The sequence below is a fragment of the Helianthus annuus genome, chromosome 4, assembly GCF_002127325.2.
Source record: "Helianthus annuus cultivar XRQ/B chromosome 4, HanXRQr2.0-SUNRISE, whole genome shotgun sequence".
Classification (NCBI taxonomy): Eukaryota; Viridiplantae; Streptophyta; class Magnoliopsida; order Asterales; family Asteraceae; genus Helianthus; species Helianthus annuus.
This window is the reverse complement of record NC_035436.2, coordinates 71097583-71118131: the sequence shown is the minus strand read 5'-3', so window position 1 is coordinate 71118131 and position 20549 is coordinate 71097583. Positions and strand designations below refer to the sequence as shown.

Sequence of the window (20549 nt, the reverse complement as noted above, 5' to 3'; positions counted from 1 at the left end):
GACTGAAATGGTTACGAAAGCGAAACCACAGGAACTGAAATCGCAATTTATAAACTAATAGTGATTTTTGACAAACCACAGGGACGGAAACAGTAATTAACTCTTTAATTATATATATTTGTTCTACTTAAATATATTTAAAACTAGGTTATAACCCGTGTATTAAACGAATTAAATAAATCAATTTATATACTAAATAATAAAATAATATATTTTTAAAAATCGACTTTATTACACGGGTTGATTAATATAATTTTATATATAATAAATAATAAAAAGTTATATCTGTAAGAATAATATGTATTATACGGGTTGAATAAAAATAATTTTATATGTCAAATGATATAAAAGATTATATCTTTAAAACTTTGTGTATTACATGGTTGAATAAATGTAATATTGTTTACCAAATAAAAAGAGGTTATATCTTTAAAAACACTCGTTTATTACACGAGTTGAATAAATATGATTTTATATACCAAAAAATAAAAAATATATTTAAAAAAACTAACGGATTTTATATTTAAAGTATGATAAGATTTAATATTAACTAGTATTAAGCACCCCCGCGTTGCGGCGGGGGTGAGCACTAATTCCACACTACTGCCAGCGACCACCGATACTGAACTTGCAGCGTGTTAATGCGAAGAAATTAAACCGAAACGTAAAACATAGAATAAAATAACTAAGTTGATCTAGGACTCGCACGTTACAATGAACTCGCGTCTATTTTTCCTGTTTGACGGGTTCATCGTAATCTATATATAATATATATCACTACCACTATACAAACCATAATGAATACATTACAACAACCATTGCATCAATATGTTGCAAATTATATTTATACAAGATTTTGGCTAGATTAATTAGATTATTATAAATAATAATAATTTACAAATAAAACAACACAACTTTGAATGGATCAAACCGATTGAATATGGTAAGATAATGAAACTATTATTTGATTAGGGTACAACCATTTAAGCATAATTTACAACTATACATGCATACAAAACAAATTGAATTTGGTAAGATAATGAAACCGTTATTTGATTAAGATACAAGCACTTAATCACAATTTACAACCAAACAATATAAGTGTACAATAACACCTTGCAAGAGAAACCCTTATGCACAACTTACAACTTACTAATGCACTTACTTGTTGCAAATTAATAGTATATAAATATTAATCTTTGTTTATTTAGTTAATATAAGATTGAAAAATAATATGATTGAATAGTTGGAAGGTTGTATGACGATAAATCATTTAAATGTATTATAATGTCATATGATTTTAGTTATATATTTCTTGAATTATTTTATAAAAAAATAAGACTTTGTTATTGTTAGTAAAATTAATGATTTTATATTTGTCATTTTATTTGGTGTTATTTTTATTAAAAAGTGCATATTATACATATAATAATATTATGTCTTAAGTTATTGATGTCATCCAAAATGTTTTTCGATTTTATGTCTAGCATTATATATATACTATGGTAAAAGTTTAAAGTTTATTAGAGATAATTACATCATTCAAAAGAATAAGAGTAAATTTGTATATTACAAATAAAAAATAGATGTCTGTGAAAAAGAAGTAATAATTTGAGTAAAGGAAACTAAAAATGTAGTTGTTACATGACACGTTAGGTAATTAAATAATAAAGATTAATATGATATAGAAAATCAAATAAATAAATTTATAAATGTGAAGTATACATTAAATTTAAACTAAATAATAATTATCTATAATTAAGTAGAGGAGATTAAACAATAATAATATTTAGTAGGAGAGTTATTTATAATTAATTAGAAGAGATTAAATTAAATAATAATTTTTCATAAGAGATTGGTGGAAAAATTAAAAGATACATGGTCTAATATGATGACAAGTGTCCCTCAAATGGTTTCTTTTATTATATAGTATAGATATAGATTAGTTGATTATTTAACGTTAATTATGAATGCAAATGTCTATCGCTTCCGTCAATCACGCATCGTAGCTGAGAAATGTTCAAGACATGGTTTAGAATTATAGATATTTAGATAAGGTTCACACTTTGTTAATGAGTCCATTCTTAACTAGGTTTTCATTCTTAGTTAGGAGTCCGTTAGTACGAAATGCCCATCCTTATGAAAGGGCTTGTATGTTGGTAAGGATGGACATCCCCTATAAATAGGGGAGGAGTCTTGAACATTTAGAACTTTTGCTCATTTGGAGATCTAGAGAGAGAAACTATCTCCAAGTTGATTCAAGGTGCTTGTAACTTTTAGATCTGAAATAGAATCAACGTTTAATTACATTCTTGTGTCTGATCCACTCTCGTACACGGATTCCGCACGTGATACAAGATATTCACAGTTATCGGGATTACAGATTCGGTTTGGAAATGAACATACATTAATAAAAATAGGTTTAAAAGCAACCAGAGCATATACAATTGGGTCCATTGATCTCACGAACACAGAACAAAGATTAAGGAAAGGTTGCTTACGTGAAGGAGATAGGGGGTGGGATATATTGGTTGGTGTTCTTTGGCTAAGAATAATCATAGGGAGACGTTTAGATGTTTTGTAAGGGTATAATGTGACGATACGATAAATATTTATATTTAATTTGTGTTAAGTACAATAATGATAAAAATGGTATATATAAAAATTGATTTAAATAATAACAGAATCAATAAAAGTTAAATTTACTTGACTCAATTAATCAATAAGATTGGGTCACTTGATTTTACAATTTGGAAAATGTTGTTATTTAGTTTTAATAAATGTAATGATACTTTTAGTAATTATTTTAAGATTTTTTTAAAGTGTATTTAGTTACTGAAATCACTTATGTGTATTAAGAAATTTGACATTGTGTGTTTTAAATTAAAGTGTTAAAAGTTATACTGTAATTTATCAACCTTCATTTATGTTGTGTTCTTTTAAGTGTAATATCTTGATCCTTTTAAAGTGTTAAAAGTTATACTATAATTTATCAACCTTCATTTATGTTGTGTTCTTTTAAGTGTAATATCTTGATCCTTAGAGGTTGAAAAACTTCAACCTCTAAGTTTTTCAATGGTTAAATTTTATAGAATACATGTAATCAAGTCAAAAGTGAAATCAAACAAAATGACTATGGGTTATTTTTTACACAATATCATGGAATAGCCCTTCACCATACAAGTCAAATTACATACAAAATAGAAAATTAATAATTTGATATATTAGAGTATATGTATGTGTAAAGTATGCATGTAGAATTGTACAACTGTATAGTTGTTAGGTTAGTTGAGTTAGTTGAGATGGTCTATAAATACATGATGTGTTCTTCATATTACAGTTAATGGAAAACATTTTCTTATCTCTTACATGGTATCAGAGCATATGCTCTTGATCCTTTGGACCTAATTCCGTCAAGTTTTTCGGTGATCTCTCTGACGATCTCCATTCTTTCTAGCCTACCTCTCTGTCTTCTTTCTTCCAATTTTCTCTCTTCTTATTTTTCTTTTCATTCCTGTTTCATTGATAAACATGACAAATTCATCATCCTCTTCAACTACAAATGAAAATCTCCCAAATTCAAGCAGTAACTATCCAAATATCACGAATCTTATGCCAATCAAGCTCGATAACACAAATTTTTTTAACTGGAAACATCAAACCCTAACTGTTTTGAAAACATTAGGGTTACTGCAATACCCGAATCGAGAAGTTTTGCCACCAGAAGAGGTTCTAGCCAGAAATGCTTGGGAGAGGTCTGATGCTTACGTATCTGCTTTTATCACTGCTAATCTATCTCCATCCTTAATTCATATCGCCAGAGGTACAACTTCATCTTCTGAACTATGGCAGAAAATAGAAGAGTTATTTCATCAGCAAGTTTTTGCTAATCGAAATCTATATAGAACACTGCAACGCTCCGCTTTTTCATAACTTTCCTTAATTAGAAAATGTGTCTTGTATTTCTATTTTTGGAAGCTTGTTCCTTTTGTTTTTTTCATATTTCGTTGTATCGTTGTAAATCCGAGACTTTGATCGTAATGAAATCCATGGTTTTATACATATTATACATTTCTTATCCATTCATACTTTTACGTTTCGATTCATTATACATTTGATGTCTTACTCGTGAATCTTGTAAACATATGATAAACTTACAAATACATATCGTATATTCATGACTCATATACTTCACAAACGCTTATATGTCACTTGCAAATACTTATTCATGTTCAACGTACTTGTACATTTGATACACATACTTATTTCATCATATATATTTGGTGGAATTAAAAACATGTTTACTTACTTGATTGTTATACACTTATACCGCTCATATTTTGCCTAAATAAGAATGTTTATTGAACATATTAGGCTTCAAACGTGTTACATACACTTTAGAACATCATAATTACTTATTACATACCAAGAATACATGTCTTATATGTTACAAAACAAAAATAATAAAAGAAGATAAGATGGCAGTTGCGGCCGCAACCTTAATGGTTGTGTTTAAGATCTTTTTTTATTAATTAAAACCCCAATTAATTGCATGTTGGACTTTGTTTCAAGTTGAATAAACATCACCTCATAAAGACATAATATGTACTAGAGATATATGTCTTATTAATGTTTAAAAAAAATAAAATAGAATAAAAAGAAAGTACACAAGCAGAATCTGAGGCCGCAAGCATGAGGCAGATTTTGGTTTTGTTTTTTATTACAAATCTCCCAACTAACTATCATAAATACTCAATCACTTAAACCCTAAATCATCCCCTCTAAATACAACCCTTAATCCAACCTCTTTTCCACTTTTACAACCTTTAAACACTCTTAAAAACCTTTCTAAACTCAGCTCCAATTCAACAAACAACATCAGAAAGTCCCAGCTCTTATAAGTGAGTTCTAGGTCACTTTTACTTCACTTTTCTACTCTTTTCTTTCTTCTTAACACATGGAACACTTCTAGGAGTGTTTCCATAGGTTTTCCATGGAAAACCAAGATGGAACATCACCATATTTGAGGTCAAAAGTGTAAGAAACTTTCTGTTTTATAAACTTTCTTTAAACTTATGTTTTCTTCAACCAAGCTTGTTTTCTTATGCCATTAATCAAGTCCATGATTGGTGAGCCTAACCAAGGTTGTTTCACATAAATTCGGAGGTGTTATTTGCCTCTAAACTTTCTGTTTTGTAAGGGTTTTTAACCCATAAGTGTTGTAACCTTCCAAGCTTGTTCTTGTAACAAGACTTGTGCTTGGTATGTGTGTGATTACTTGGAGGCATTGGCTATCCTACTTTCAATCCACCACCTCACTTGATGATTTCCTCTTAGGTAGTATGTATGTTTCATTTCTATTTTATTCATGACCATCCGAGTTGTCCTTGTGACAACTTGTGCATTGGTGAATCTTACGAAAGAGGTTTAAAGAAATGTTATCCTCCTACCTCCATGCATGACTTCTATGAAATTCCATGACAAACATGTTGAACTTATTATATACTATGTATAAAATATACTAAATAAAATATGTTAAATGACTGAACCCTTGATGATAATCAAGTGATTATTTTTCATGGTAATAAATTATATCATCTAAGTACTTAAACCTCTCGTTACGATTCTAATGGGTGTCTTAACCCATGAAATCACATCAACCCATACGGGATTCATAGTGTCAAAAACGAGTGTTTAAGTCTAGATGATTACTTTCTCATATATATATATATACTTTTGTGTACTTTAAATCCCAAATCCAAATCCTCCTTGATCATTCGAATACTCACACACCTATGTTTCCTCGTGTAGGAGAACTCGGTGTTCCATCCTCAAACAATCAACTCTTCACAGAATTACCAATTGGAAGCTTGCAAACTATGAGTACACTTGACCCATTTCCTTTTTAAACACTTCGGGTTGTAACATGTTAATATACAAAATTCACGAACACACACAAACATATTTTGTATTCTCAATCCGTTATACATGCTACTTGTTATACCTAGGTTCATGCTAGATTCATTAACTTAGGTAGCCCAAACTTAACATATATAGCGCTATAGGAGTAGCACGCCGCCTGTCGGGGTCTTGTTAAGCTTTTTATTCATAAATAGTCTTGTTACTTTGGTGGTGAGGGACACTTATAATTCTTGTGGACACTTGGGTTTGACACTTAGTATTGCATGCTAGATAACCTTGTATACAATTGCCATGTGGATTCAAGTAAATTCTTTTTATACTTATGCTATGTATTGACAAACTTGTGTACTCGCCAATGCTTTTGCGTTGAACCTCTATTTTTAACATGTTACAGGTTGATGATGATGTTTATGATGAATCTAGTAGGGACGACATAGAAACACACAAGAAATACTAGATTTGGATATTTTATTATGTTGAACTTGTTGTACTGTCTTTAATTGTCGTATTTGAATTTCCTTCAATGTAGTTGACAATTTATGATCTTTAGTGAAGTTGGTTTGAACTTAATTATTGTCGCAAATAGTGTTATGCGTGATGAGCAATCTATTTCGTCTCACTCCGATGATTCTGCCATCGGTTGGGGTGTGAAAAACACAGTTTCATTCAAGTAAACAAGGATCTAAATATGTTAGTAAGTTTTGTGATGATGCTAAAGATCTATTTGATTCTCTTTAAGCAATTGGAGATCCAATTGTAGAAGAAAGCCTTGTTTTGCAAATATTGAATGGATTACATCTTGACTATCGTATGTTCGTAACAAATATAGAAAATTGTGATTCAAAACCTTCGTTTTCACAATTGAGAGCCAAATTATTAACTCACGAATCACGATTAAAACAAACAGAAAGCAGTTATCATACCTCTGTACCTATCTCTGCTATGGTGGCCATGAATATCAAACCCTACCTCATGAATCTTCAAGCAAAACTGTGATTTGTCAGATCTGTAATAAACCAGGGCACAAAGCTTCGTTTTGTTATCACAGATTTTCCGAAAATTCTGGCAATTTTGGTTGTTCCGGTGGCGGTGGACGCTCCGGTGGCGGAGGACAGTGGAGAGTCCGTAGTAACACTGGTGGTAGAACTGGTGGACGTGGTGGTCAAAGAAGTTATGGTGGTCAACCACGGAATAGCGATAGTCAACGAAATTATGCTGCGAATCTCACAAATTATGGTGACTCGTCATGGAATAGTATCAATCAAGATCAATTTGTGGCTAGGGTTTCTAACTTTGGGGAAGACAATGGAAGTCAGGGAACGCCTAGATATGATCAGCGTATATTTGGTTGTGGGCCAAATGGGTTTAGTAGTCAATTGGGCCCAAGGTACAATGATCAAGAAGGTTTATTGAGTCCTAGCCCAATACCTGTTCAGATGATGAATTCTAATGTTCAGCCCAGCACTACTATTCAGTCTACAAAGTTTGGGACATCTGATTCTTTAGGCTTTGGGCCGACCCATTTTGCTAATTAGGCTGGTGTTCAAACACCACATGTTGGGCCACATGTTGGGCTCATGGCAGACTTATCCAGTATTTGTGATCAGGTGGATTCTTGGATACCTGATTAGGAGCGACCACGCATATGACCACTGATTCATCTCTTGTTTTTGGAGTCGTTCCTTATACTGGCTCTGAACGTGTTGTTGTCGGCTATGGTACGTCACTAGCTATTACTCATGTTGGTTATGTCTCACTTCATTTGTCTAGTCGTACTATTTTGCTTAAACACGTTCTAGTAGTTCCTTGCATTGCCAAGAACTTACGTTCTATTACACAGCTTGTTATTGATCATCCTATTGCTGTCATTTTCTCACATTTTGGGTTGTCTATTCAGACGGTCGAGGAACAGCTCCTCCACCACACGCGTGGTAGTCCACATCAGCTGTATTCTTTGACTGCTGTAGCTTAAGTTCTGTAAGACCCTTGCTATTATTTATCGGTTTTCGTACAGAATTTGAAAATAAACATGTAATTGTGATTACATTTATAATAAAAATACAAGTTAATTAAAGCTTTTCTAAATTTTAATTCGTTACATCTTGTTTGATAGAATTTGTCGTTTAAATATAACAAGGAAACTATGTGCGGAAGCTTGTAATTGCATCGTGTTCGGTTCTTCGTTCAGGTTGATCTTCATCCGGGAACTCTTAATATTTACATGTGATCAAAACCAACATAAAAGTTAGTTTTTATTCTTAAATAATAGTTTAAACATGTTTTAAACATCAACAACAATTAAAAATCAATTTTTGCCAGCTCTGTAGGTCTGTCGCGACCCGCGACAGACTCAACCTAATTCCTTGCGGGCTGCTACAACCTGTGGCAGGGCGCGGCCGCTTGATGCTTCTCCGTCGCGGGGCGTGACGGACCCATTTCGACATAATGTTGTTCCTGGTTGCTGCATATTTGCCCAGCTATGTTTCTAAGAAAATTTCCAACTTCAAATTAGCATAACTTTTGATCTAGACCTCCGTTTTGTGTTATTCTTTTTCCTACGCGTCCGTAATTAAAATACGGACCTGTTTACCATCATTTCGTATTAGAACCCAGTTTATAAGCAAATAGTTTATAAATCCCTTTTTCTATTGTTTGACCCGTTCAGTTTAAGTTACATTGCATGAATGTTGTCAAGGATCGTCTCTAACATTTCCTACCCATCCCGGGCTTACCAAGCATTAGCGTTTTCACTCCCATTACGGGGTTCGCATACGTATTTACATTCACCAAATTATTTGTATCTTTCTAATCACTTAATCCACATTTAACTTCTTAATTTATTTTGACCCATTTAGGGGACTTTTAAGCATCTAAGCATCAAACTCGCTATTTTCTTTTCGCACCTCGTCTTTCCATGCTAATTAACTACTTATTTCCACCACAACTAATTTTGTGGTGGATTTAACATAAGGAACCCAAAATCCCAAATTTTACCCTTCGGCTAGTCCTTTTTCGCAAATGACCATTTCTAGGCATTCGACCCACAAATGTTTTTGCCTAGAACTTTCATATGTATCTAAAGATTTCAAAATCAATATACAAGTTCCTAAACAACCTCTAAGAGTCGTTTATCCGGTTCACCCATCAAGGGCTTTTTAGTCAATTTTTTAGTTCCTCATTTTACTACGAAGGACTCACTAATTACTTGACCAAAAACTCACTCTTAACTATAAACCTTTTTGTGCGTACCTGGCTCGGGTCTCACTGTTGACCCGTTTTAATACCTTACTTTAATAAATTGCTACTTAATAGCAATGCCAAAATTTCCTACGCTAATCATTCCTGTGAACATAAAACTAGACAAGCTTTTGTTAGTCATTGTTGTCAAATGGTGTTAAGTTCACCATTTGACTCGTTGGACGAAAATACCAATTACTTCACATTTATAGCAGAATGGTATTTCTTTACCATCATCAATCCCTTTTTACCATCCTTCCTAGTTATCGTCATTTTTACTTATTCCGACCCGTTTCAAATTACGTCGGAACATCACATTTAATCATTAGCTTATCATATTCATAACCCTTATAATAATTAGGCATTCTACAAAAGAGGGTGTAAGCTTTACTTACCTTGCATCCGAAGCATGCTTCTCCTTCATAATTGATTCGTTTGACTCGCTTCTTTTCCAAGCCTCCATCTAGCTTGTCAAGCGTCTAACTATCATTATGATTCGTAAGACGATTAGATTAGTCATTTTCAATTATGACTATTCCACCTTACGTATTTCATATAAAAATTATCATTTATCGTATTGTAGGTCAGTTTGACTTTTAAGAAAAAGTCAAGTGCCCATTAGTATATAAAATGCACATTCAAGTTTATCAACTAGTTTAGGCATTTCTCAATTATCCGGTAGGTATTATCTCTTGGCCACCGTTTTAACCAAAGTTCTAACCAAATTTATTATATTTCCAACACTTTAACTAGTTTAAGCGATTATCATGACTAGTTTATTCATTTATTTTTGCAAGAACTAAGGGTTCTCCTTTATAACTGAGACCCGTTTCATCATACTACTTAGGATCCATCCGAACTCTTAATAAAAGCAAGTTCTTCATATGATCTAGTATATAACACGATTTCATTCATCTATTTACATGAACAAACTTACTAATTTCATTCATCCATCCGAAACCTTCTTTATGTAGTTCATTGATTTAGACCAAACGAACTTAGTTTCGTTTTTATGACATTCATTCTTTCGGTCAAAGTTATCATTTGGATTGACATGTACGTTGTTCATGCGTGAGGCCTCGTGGGCCGTTACATTCAGCTTGTATCCGTTATCTTTATTGGTTACTTATATTGGCGGTTAGACTTATTAGTCACCGGTTACCTTATATCCCATCGCTTAGGTATAACCACTTTGCCTTCTCGAGGCTTACAAGCTTTTATTATCCCCAATTCATAGTTCACGCTATAACGTGGTTGTATTCCATATTACTTTTCTTGACCGTGATCGCATCACGTCATGTTTAAATTTATATAAGCTTTTCATTATCGAAAATCTTCTTTTCGAATGTATCGTCTTGCACCCATTCTTTTAGTGTTTTCCGTTTTCCAATTCCTCCCATAATATTTATATTTGTTAAAATGTTATTTCTTACTAAAACTAAATTTTAATTTAACGTTTTCTTTTAACTCATGTCAATTTCTCACATCAAGGAATTTACGTCCAAGGATTTATTCCTTTCTGTTGTCATTTTGGTAATGCCTTCGCCCTTTTGTGAAAATAACACAATTTAATAATCGTGAATTCTTTTGTCGTTTCAGCATGTTTAGACGTTTTAGTGAAATCTTTCACTTTTGCCCACCAAACTTTTCATGATCTCTTAATTTTAACCCGTCCGGTTAACTTAGCGAAACTCATCGCTTTTATACAGATTTTACCTTCCGTTATTATTTTACGCGGGGAGTTACAACTAGTTTCTTCACTTTACATTATTGACCCGTAGGTTCTTTTACTTAGCCTCACAGGCTTTTCCCTTAGATTTCCACCTTTTTAAGGTGAGACCCCGACAATTCGTTTCTTTCTATTCGTGACCCAAAGGTCTTTTTGGTCCCGTAGACCTTTACATTACTTATAATCCCGTAGGTTATGATGATCCCATAGATCATAATTTATTCAAGTTTTTATTTAAATGTATATATGTTTATATATGTATATGGCGTCAAGGCACCCCTGTTTATGTTTAGAATTATTTACTTTTGATTTTTGGATTTCATTTGACCTTGACCGTTGTCACACCCCCGATATTTCCACGTATTACCGGTGGGCCCGATGGGGAGTATCATGACGTAGATGATATCGTCATATTCAAACAACACAATTTAATGCACAGCGAAGCAAAAGATAAAATATTACAAACCGATATAAAGTAATATCAAAGTATTACAAACGGAATGTAAAGGATCCACAGGCAGATCAAATAAAAGATAATTGTTCAACAGATTTTAACATCTAAGCTTGCGAGACTCTTTATTGATGCTAGGAGTAGCCAGCCTATTCCGATTAGTACCTGCACTTAGCCTTTTTGGGAAAATACATCAGTTTACACTGGTAAATACAATTTAACTGACTCATTTTGAAAACGTTTAAGAAAATTGATTTGAATGCACATGGCACAAAACTTTTTATAACTTGGGATAATTATTTATATATAAACTTGTAAAAGAATTACATGTTCGTTATACGTTCAGTAGCCCGGGTTGAATACCGGGTTAAAGATTAATAGACACACCACATGGTATAGTCCCGCGGCGAGTTATTCTCGTAACCGGCGGTTATACCTTATTATTTATATATGCACAGGCGGGTGTACGCCTACACCCCGTGCTAAGGTCGTGGCCATTCAATGAATGATGTCAAGGATATCCGGGACATGGTCATTAACCCCCCAAAGGCTTTAAGCAAACAAAACAATTTAAACGGGTCATATCAATAAATTAACCTTCATACGATCAAAAATTCAATGCCCGACCAAGCGGTATTTTATATACCGTACCCTAAGCCCGTATAAGGGAAAATAAGTTAAAAGTATTTAGCCGAGCTAAATATAAATTCAATCCCAGCCGTATATCAAATCAGCAAGTACAGATAGCTTTTACTGGGCTCCTAAATCTGGAACGAAGGTTTTTAATAACCTTTTAGATTCCTAACGGGTCTTTAATTAAGCCTAAACTTAGACCGGTTAGTTTAAAAAGAAGATACGGTTCAAAACGCATGATTATGCGAAGACCGGATTAGAATGTGGTTTAGACCCGACGAGCTTGTATACTTGTTTAGTATGGGTAAACTAAACACATTCTGGATTTTGAGATAAAAATGATAAGGTTTGACCCGTTTCGGCTAATTTATGCAAACTAGTTACATAAGCCGATCCGAACGCGAAAAGTGCGTAACGGGTAACCAAATGAGTCATGAACAGGTTTCCTAAGTTAATATGCCTTAAATATGTTGTGATATCAGTAGGATACCTTCCATTATGCCCAAAACGAATTTAAAACCAATTTATGCCCCGTAGGGGTATTTTGGTCATTTTAAAGGTTATAAGAGAGATTAAATATTATTCTGAGGTCCAGGTCTGATTTAATCAGTAAAAATACTTAATTTAATAAGTTATAACAGTAGGGTATAGCATATACGTGAAATTTACTATTTATAACCAAACTATGCACCGTATGGGCATTTTGGTAATTTTACATAAGCTTAAAAGGTCAAAATTAGAGATTCTAAGTTTAAAACTTTTCTTTACTGTTAAAATATATAAAGTTTCTTAAAACATCAGTAGATATTAAGTTTCATATGCCAAAAATAGTTTTAACTCATACTATGCGCTTAAAACGTGTAAAAGTTGGTTTTAAGCGATTTTCGGGTATAAATAGGAAATCTGAGTTTTTGATCAGTTTATAAAGTTCAAAATATTTTATTTATGATATAAAATCAATAGCAAAAAGTTTGGTATCAAAATATTATGTAAAACTCATTTTATGGACCAAAAGGGCAAAACCGACAATTACCGAATCAAAGCTATAACCCTATGTTATGCTCAGCCTAAAAATAAATAAAAATCTTTAAAAAGCCCAAATTATTATTTTATATCAGTAGGTAAAAAGTTTGGTATCAAAAATTGGTTTTTGATAGGATATACGCTAATTATGCCGTTTAATTAATAAAATGCTTTTCATTTACGCTAATGAGCATAACTCTTAATCTAGACCTCAAACTGATGTCAAATTTTAGGGACAAGTTTATAAATCAGTAATAAAGATTATTGTCCTCTCACATTTTCAAAATTCTCGTTTTAGGGTCAAAAGGGCATAATGGTCAACATTTAAGCATATAACGGAAACATGCAATGAATAGGATAACTAAGGATCCAAGTTGTATAACCTCAGAGGGTTACACCAACCTATAACATGGTCCTAAAGGAATCCTAAGGCATATCTAAACTAAGCTAAATCGGGTCAGAACTGAAAGTCAAAGCAAAAGTCAACTTTTGCGACTTTCGGTTCCGAACCGAGCCTATACTTAGAATTGTCGGGTTGAATCATGCTTAGGCATGTTCAACTATTATTTACCAAGTTATTAAAGTGAGAAAACTGATTTTATGGCTTTTATATTAACAGTTATGAATTTTATTTAAAACTAACCCGTTTGACTTTTATTTGACACGACAATTTAATTAAGTAAACGTGGTAATTAGGAGGTGCCCTTTTGAGGGTTAAACACCTACCTAATTAAGTAAACGTGGCTTAACCGTTTAAAAGTCAAAGCGTTTATCGATAACACTTGACTATTCGGCTATAAACGCTAAATAATATTAACTAAGCATGAAGGGACACTTACAAGAGGTCATATGGGCTGAAGGAGGTTCCTAATATGATCAGGATCCCCTTGAATTCAGAGAGCCAAAGCAGAAAGGAATGGAGGTGTGAGGTGAAAGTGAAAACCCACCTCCTTATATACTTTTCGGGACCTCATGGGATCGCGACAAGTGTCGGGGAGCTATAACCATATCACAACAAGTGTTAGGTGGTTTTATATAACAGTGGGCAAGCCCCTAGATTTGATTTTGTGAGTATAGAACCAAGTTTCAGCAAAACCAGCAACTAGAAACCATTTTCTGCATTTGCACATGCCTCGCGGCCCGCATAGGGATCTGTGTGGCCTTACGCGGCCCGCCTCATAGCCCAGATCAGCAACAGGACTTTCAGACTTGCAGTTTCAGTCCCTGTACTTGCTTAAATGTCATTTCTGATACATTTGAGGCCCGTTATCCTCATTTCAAGGCTCTACTATGATGCCCACACATAGGGGACATGAAACATGCTCAAAAACATGTCGGATGTCGGTTCGTTTGGCCGTACGGTCACGTTGTTCGTCTAATTACGACGAAACACGAACGAACGCTAAAAACGATCCAAATTACGCGACGAGTGGAATTTTATCAAGCCAAACACTAAAATAAAATATTTAGTGCTTACATAAATTTTTGGGTGCCTTATGTCCAGAATGTAAGATATGCGCGAAAATGCAAACTTGTGCACTTTTTGACACTTTTAGTCCCTGCATGACTTAAAAGTTTATTTTTGCGCACCAAACACCTCTAAGCCTGTATCTAAGCTATATAAAGGATAAATAGGGTATGTTTAACTTATGTTCATATTCCGGAAGGTCCGATAACATACGAATAGACATACTTTTGCAGTTTAACGCAAATAGTCCTTTAATCGCACAAAGTAGCGCGAAATGTCGTTTAATGATATCCAAGCCTTCCATGGCCCATATTGGTAATTCCCAAGCATATACTTAAATATTAATACGCTCCCTTTTGCTTAAATGGTCACCGAAAGGCGTAGATTCAAAAGTTGACGCTTTAGGTCCCTCTATTGCGCAAACTTGCGCATCTCATCATTTAATAGCATTGAAGCATCTTCTAATCCATATTAGGCATTCTTGAAAGTATTATTAAACATCACGATGCTTCGGGTTTGCTAAAAGATCATTCAGAGGTATAATTAAACATATTGACACTTTTAGTCCCTCTAATTTGCAAAGTTGCGCGTAACTTTACTTATGGGCATAAAAACCTTAGACTGCCAATATTTAGCCTTCCTGAGAGTATAATCAAATATTATGAAGCTCCCAGTTTGTTAAAAGGTCACTCAGAGGTAAGAACTAACATGTTGACGCTTTTAACCCTTCATTGCGCAACTTGCAATTAATTACGCAACGGCTACACTCGATCATCAAGTGGCTCATTTGTGAACATAAAAATCGTAAGAGGTTATTTAGAAACCTATTTTAGGTATGCTAACACTTCCGGTCCTTTCATAATCAAAGTTTTCGATTTTTCAAAAAATTAGTCCCTAAATTTCAATGTTTGACTTCATTAGGGTTTATTATACGTGTCAATACATCATTGGTCGTGATTTTACGAGGTGTTACAACCGTAGTCTAAGGCTACATTTGTTTTCTTTCGAATTATCTTTCCGACTTTATGACTTCTAACATCATTTACACGTCGGTTTGTCCTACACTTACCGTTACCCGATTCTTACCTATACTTCTTTACGACCCGTTACCCGGGTTCTTTATCTTAGTGTTCTTAACATCCTTGTTTCGCTAGTTTGCGTTTTTCCGGTCTACATTCCTTTACGTCCCATCACATAGGTTCATTAATATTTCGCGATTCCATTATTCGGTTTGCGCTTACTTGCACTACCAAGTTTTTATACTTTATTTATCTCGTTTGACTTATTCGTGTGAGGTTTCATCACTTATGAACGTCAAACTTCATTCTTTATTCGACCCGTTCAACTTTAAAATAGTTGAACGTAGTTATCAAAATTTCTGTTTGCAAATTCTCATCGTCTTTTAGTCATGACTCCTAATTTGAGTCTTTTGACTTTCTATTTCGCGTCCTCGTCTCTTGGTTTATGCATTCTTTCAAAATCCTACCCATCTATCGGGTATCTTGCCGAAGTCACTATCAAAGGAACCGTCCCGGTATGTATTAAGACTTCGTCTTAATTTATTTGGCTGTCTTAGCGAAACCCATCGCTTTTATTCAATCAAGTCTTTTATTATTTATTTAATTCATTTGACTTGTCCGTGTGAATTTCATCACTTGCGATAGTCAAATCTTTATCCCTATGCCTTAGCATTCCTATTAGTCGGTCTGTATTTTTATTAACTTTGATCCTTGTCCCTTCTCCGGGCTCGTTATTCTAACGTAACACGCTTCCGTCATCCGACTTGCGTTTACGTTTATTATCAAGCATTTTGCTTATTTTATTCATTGGGGTATCTTCTTAATTCGTCCCATTCACCTGTCCTTACTACATCGGACGTAAATGTGTCCATCATAAGAAGTTCATGGTATCATGTGTTCATTACTTACTTGGCCAGAGTAAGCGATAAACACATGACACCCATGACCTTTTTATAATTTTCGCATCACGCCCCATGTAAGTAACTCCTCTAATAATTTCCATATTCATAGTTTCAGTTGGTAAAACTTTATTTAATCGTTATTTAACAATTATTAGTTTTACCCGTTTTATTCTTTGAACATATAAAATTTTTTCCTTTCTACCTAACTATTATATCATCACATTCGTTAATGTGATCGCTACTTTTCTCAATAGTATTATATTGAGAATTATTCACTTGGATATTTATTCTCGTCCAAGTTTTCACATAAACTATTTCTATTATTGTCTTGTTATTCACAATCATGAATAACACATATTTCTATTTGTTTTCACTTAGAAACATCATCCTGAATAGATATCATATTCAGGTTTTCCAAGTTTTATCCTACATATGCAACCGTCATTCTCTACGTGTTTGTTGCATATTACTATTCGTGCGACTAAATTTAGAACGTACACCTGGTAATGCTAGCCCTAACGGGCTTTGTGACAACCGGTAATTTACGCCCTTAATTACGTGATTAACAGGCGATTAACGCGACAATAAATAGTGTTTACAACACGAATTAACTTAACCAGGCCCTTGGAGTGCCCAGGAACGTTTATTCGAATATACAGTGCGCGTGTGGTGATTTACAGGAAACCCGTGGAGTATTACGCGACAACGGACTGATACCGTACAAAATACTGACATTCGTTAATGTGATCGCTACTTTTCTCAATAGTATTATATTAAGAATTATTCACTTGGATATATATTCTCGTCCAAGTTTTCACATAAACTATTTCTATTATTGTCTTGTTATTCACAATCATGAATAACGCATATTTCTATTTGTTTTCACTTAGAAACATCATCCTGAATAGATATCATATTCAGATTTTCCAAGTTTTATCCTACATATGCGACCGTCATTCTCTACGTGTTTGTTGCATATTACTATTCGTGCGACTAAATTTAGAACGTACACCTGGTAATGCTAGCCCTAACGGGCTTTGTGACAACCGGTAATTTACGCCCTTAATTACGTGATTAACAGGCGATTAACGCGACAATAAATAGTGTTTACAACACGAATTAACTTAACCAGGCCCTTGGAGTGCCCAGGAACGTTTATTCGAATATACAGTGCGCGTGTGGTGATTTACAGGAAACACGTGGAATATTATGCGACAACGGACTGATACCGTACAAAATACTGACAACGCCACTATTATACGCCCTTTAATTTTAAAAACTTTATGCTTTCGACACTTATGGAGCTTGGATTGCGATATCGGGTCTCGTAGGAATCACGGGCCCCCTACACACGAGATGGGCTTGTGGGCCCTCGGCCCAAGCCCAAAACCCACAAGCTGCACATAAAATATTAGATCTAAAAATCTTACCGATATCTTATCAAATCTCACAAAATCTACTCAAGATTCACAAATCCGTACTAAATCTTAACAAATCTCTACAAGAGATTGTGTCTCAAAAGATGAAACCACAAAATCTTGTAAGATCTCTACAAGATTCAACCAGATCTCTATAAAGCCCTCAAGCAGAACACACATACCTGCACTTCACCTTCTCACAAACACCTCCCTATCACCTCCTTCCATCTCTCTCGAAATCTACTGCCAACACAACATCCACAACTCACAGCCCGATAACCCCCTTCCGTCCCTCTGATTAATGACCGGCGACCAGATTAAATCCTACCGGCGTTGGCGGTTCGTGCTCTGACAGACTCACACACCTCACACACCTACCTCCTCCCTTCTTTCGATCTGGGTATCGGCCGACCATCACCACCGTCACGGTGGTGGTGTGATGACGGAACGAAGAGAGAGAGAGGCCGATGAGAGAGAGAGTCGGAGAAGGGGCAGCGCCGCCACTCATGGCTGCGGCAGTGGCGTTCGGCGACGATGATGCAGAAACAGGGAGACAGAAACATACAGGAGGGAGAGAGGAAGGAGTCGGAAGTGGAGCGTCGCCACCGTGGCGGTGACGGTTTTCGTTCCCGGTAAGCCAGGAGTTTCATTTCTCTGTCCAACTCAGATTCTGACTTGGTTTTGGTTTTTGGTTCAAACTTCTCGGGTCAGCAGGTTCAGGTTTCGGTTTCGGTTTGGTTCGGGGCTCAGTTCGGTTCGGTCAGCAGATTTGGGTTATGTTCAGCTTCGGGTCAGATCTGGCCTATGGCTTGGGTCAAGTGCGGGTCTTGGTTTACTCGGTTCAGATTTCCAGTTCGAGTTATGTTTCAGTTTTAGTCACAGGTTCGGGTTACGGTCCAACGGATTCGGGTTACAAAACAACTCAGTCGGTTAACTGAGTCAACTCAGCTCGTGTTTGGTCACGTTGAGTCAACATAGCGGTCGTTTGGTCAACACGGGTCAAACCCGGTCAACACAGTCAAGACGCAGTTAACTCAAAGACCCGGTAAAGATTTAAACACGCGAAAGTTTTGTTTATATTGTTAAGACATTTTATAGTTACGCGAACCGAGCTCGAACCATCGTTTATACGTTTAGTGATTTATTTATGCTTTGACATTTTGACGAACTATATATTGTTGATTACATAACGTTGAATTATTATTGAATTTGGTTGAATTTTGATAAAAATATCGACACTTTGATTGTCAGCATCGTCCAAAAACAGAGGAAACACTGTCCGTTTTCGAGAAAATCCAAAAACAAAACGTGTTTTATTAAAAAACGACAACTAATGGTATCAAGCGACTTTTATGAAAACCAATAAAAACATATAATTATTTTCAACGACATTTTAAAAATTACAAAAACGAAAATGACATGACCTATTTTATAAAATAAATATAATAACTTTATATTTATTTTCAAACGCCGATAACCCGAATTCTTTTATATAATTACTTCCAACCGTAAACAAACCGAATTCTTTTGTAAAGATAAATATAGTTATATACTTATTTTCAAACACAACTCGACGATTCTTTTAACAAAATAAATGTAGTTTATATATTTGTTTCAACTCGTAAAACAACACCGATTCTATTTTATAAAAATTAATATAGTTGTATATTTATTTTCAAACACAATAACTCGATGATTCTTTTATAGAAATAAATATAACTATTATATTTATTCTAAACGACATCAACATGAAAACTTTATTGAATAAATATGACTCTTTATATTTAATTCAAACGCCTAAACGGCACATACGCATATTTTGATAATTTTCATACAAGACGCGATATATAATACAAGTTTATTATATATTACTTTCATACGAATATTCCTTTATATCAACATACGGCTTCTCCAAAACGAGCTAACAAGTATAACTTCTTCGCTCTTTTAAGTTAAAAACAAACCGTCAAATTGTTCAGTTAACGATTCGGTAGAGCTCGAAGACACGTAGTTTAGTTACTGCGTTTATTTAGAAACTTATTAGATATTCCATGTTAGGAATATTGTAGAATGCACGCTAGCGAGTCTCGTCTTGGAAACGACATCACGAACTCGTATATAGTAGCTTTGCTTAGGAATATTCAGGTGAGTTCATAACCCCACCTTTTTACGGTTTTACATTTTTCTAAATGTTTTCGGGGTGGAAAGACATGCACTTTTTGCAAACCATACAAGAATTACATACTTCTAAACCATTTTACAAGCAAGTTTTAACGGACACAAATGGTTTACGAAAAGCTTATGTTTTATACCGGTTTTTGCAAACAAGCGTATTTTTCGAAATGTGCATGCACACGAATTCCAGTTTTCTAAACTACGGGAAAATACAAATACATGAGTTATGGTATGATGGATACAAAACAAGAAGCACTCTTGGTGATAACTAGTACCAAGTATGATGCGTTTTGAGGAATGATAGGAGAATACAAGAATTGAGAAATGATACGAGAAATCGTGTCACGAATCGGGTACCATAAGCACCATTAATCGTGTACATACTTAGACTGTAGAACAAAAGGTTAGATCTAATGGGTACTAGGGTAGCCCCACTCTTGGTGATAACTAGTACTGAGTAGTGCTTTTGTGTCTCCGGCGTGAATCGACAACTAGAAAAATGCCTATGGTTTGGTGACTTCCTATGTCGTGTCACATGTTAATGGCCTTGCAACCCATTAACAACCCTGATA

General features: G+C 34.5%; 1 long non-coding RNA gene across 1 annotated transcript; it reads left to right on the top strand.

The window, feature by feature from the left end:
- The first annotated feature begins 17835 nt into the window (after window positions 1–17835).
- On the top strand, window positions 17836–19032 carry LOC110936797. Its single transcript, XR_002590287.2, has 2 exons — window positions 17836–18434; window positions 18517–19032. It is a non-coding gene; the product is annotated as an uncharacterized LOC110936797 (long non-coding RNA).
- The last annotated feature ends 1517 nt before the right edge of the window (window positions 19033–20549 follow it).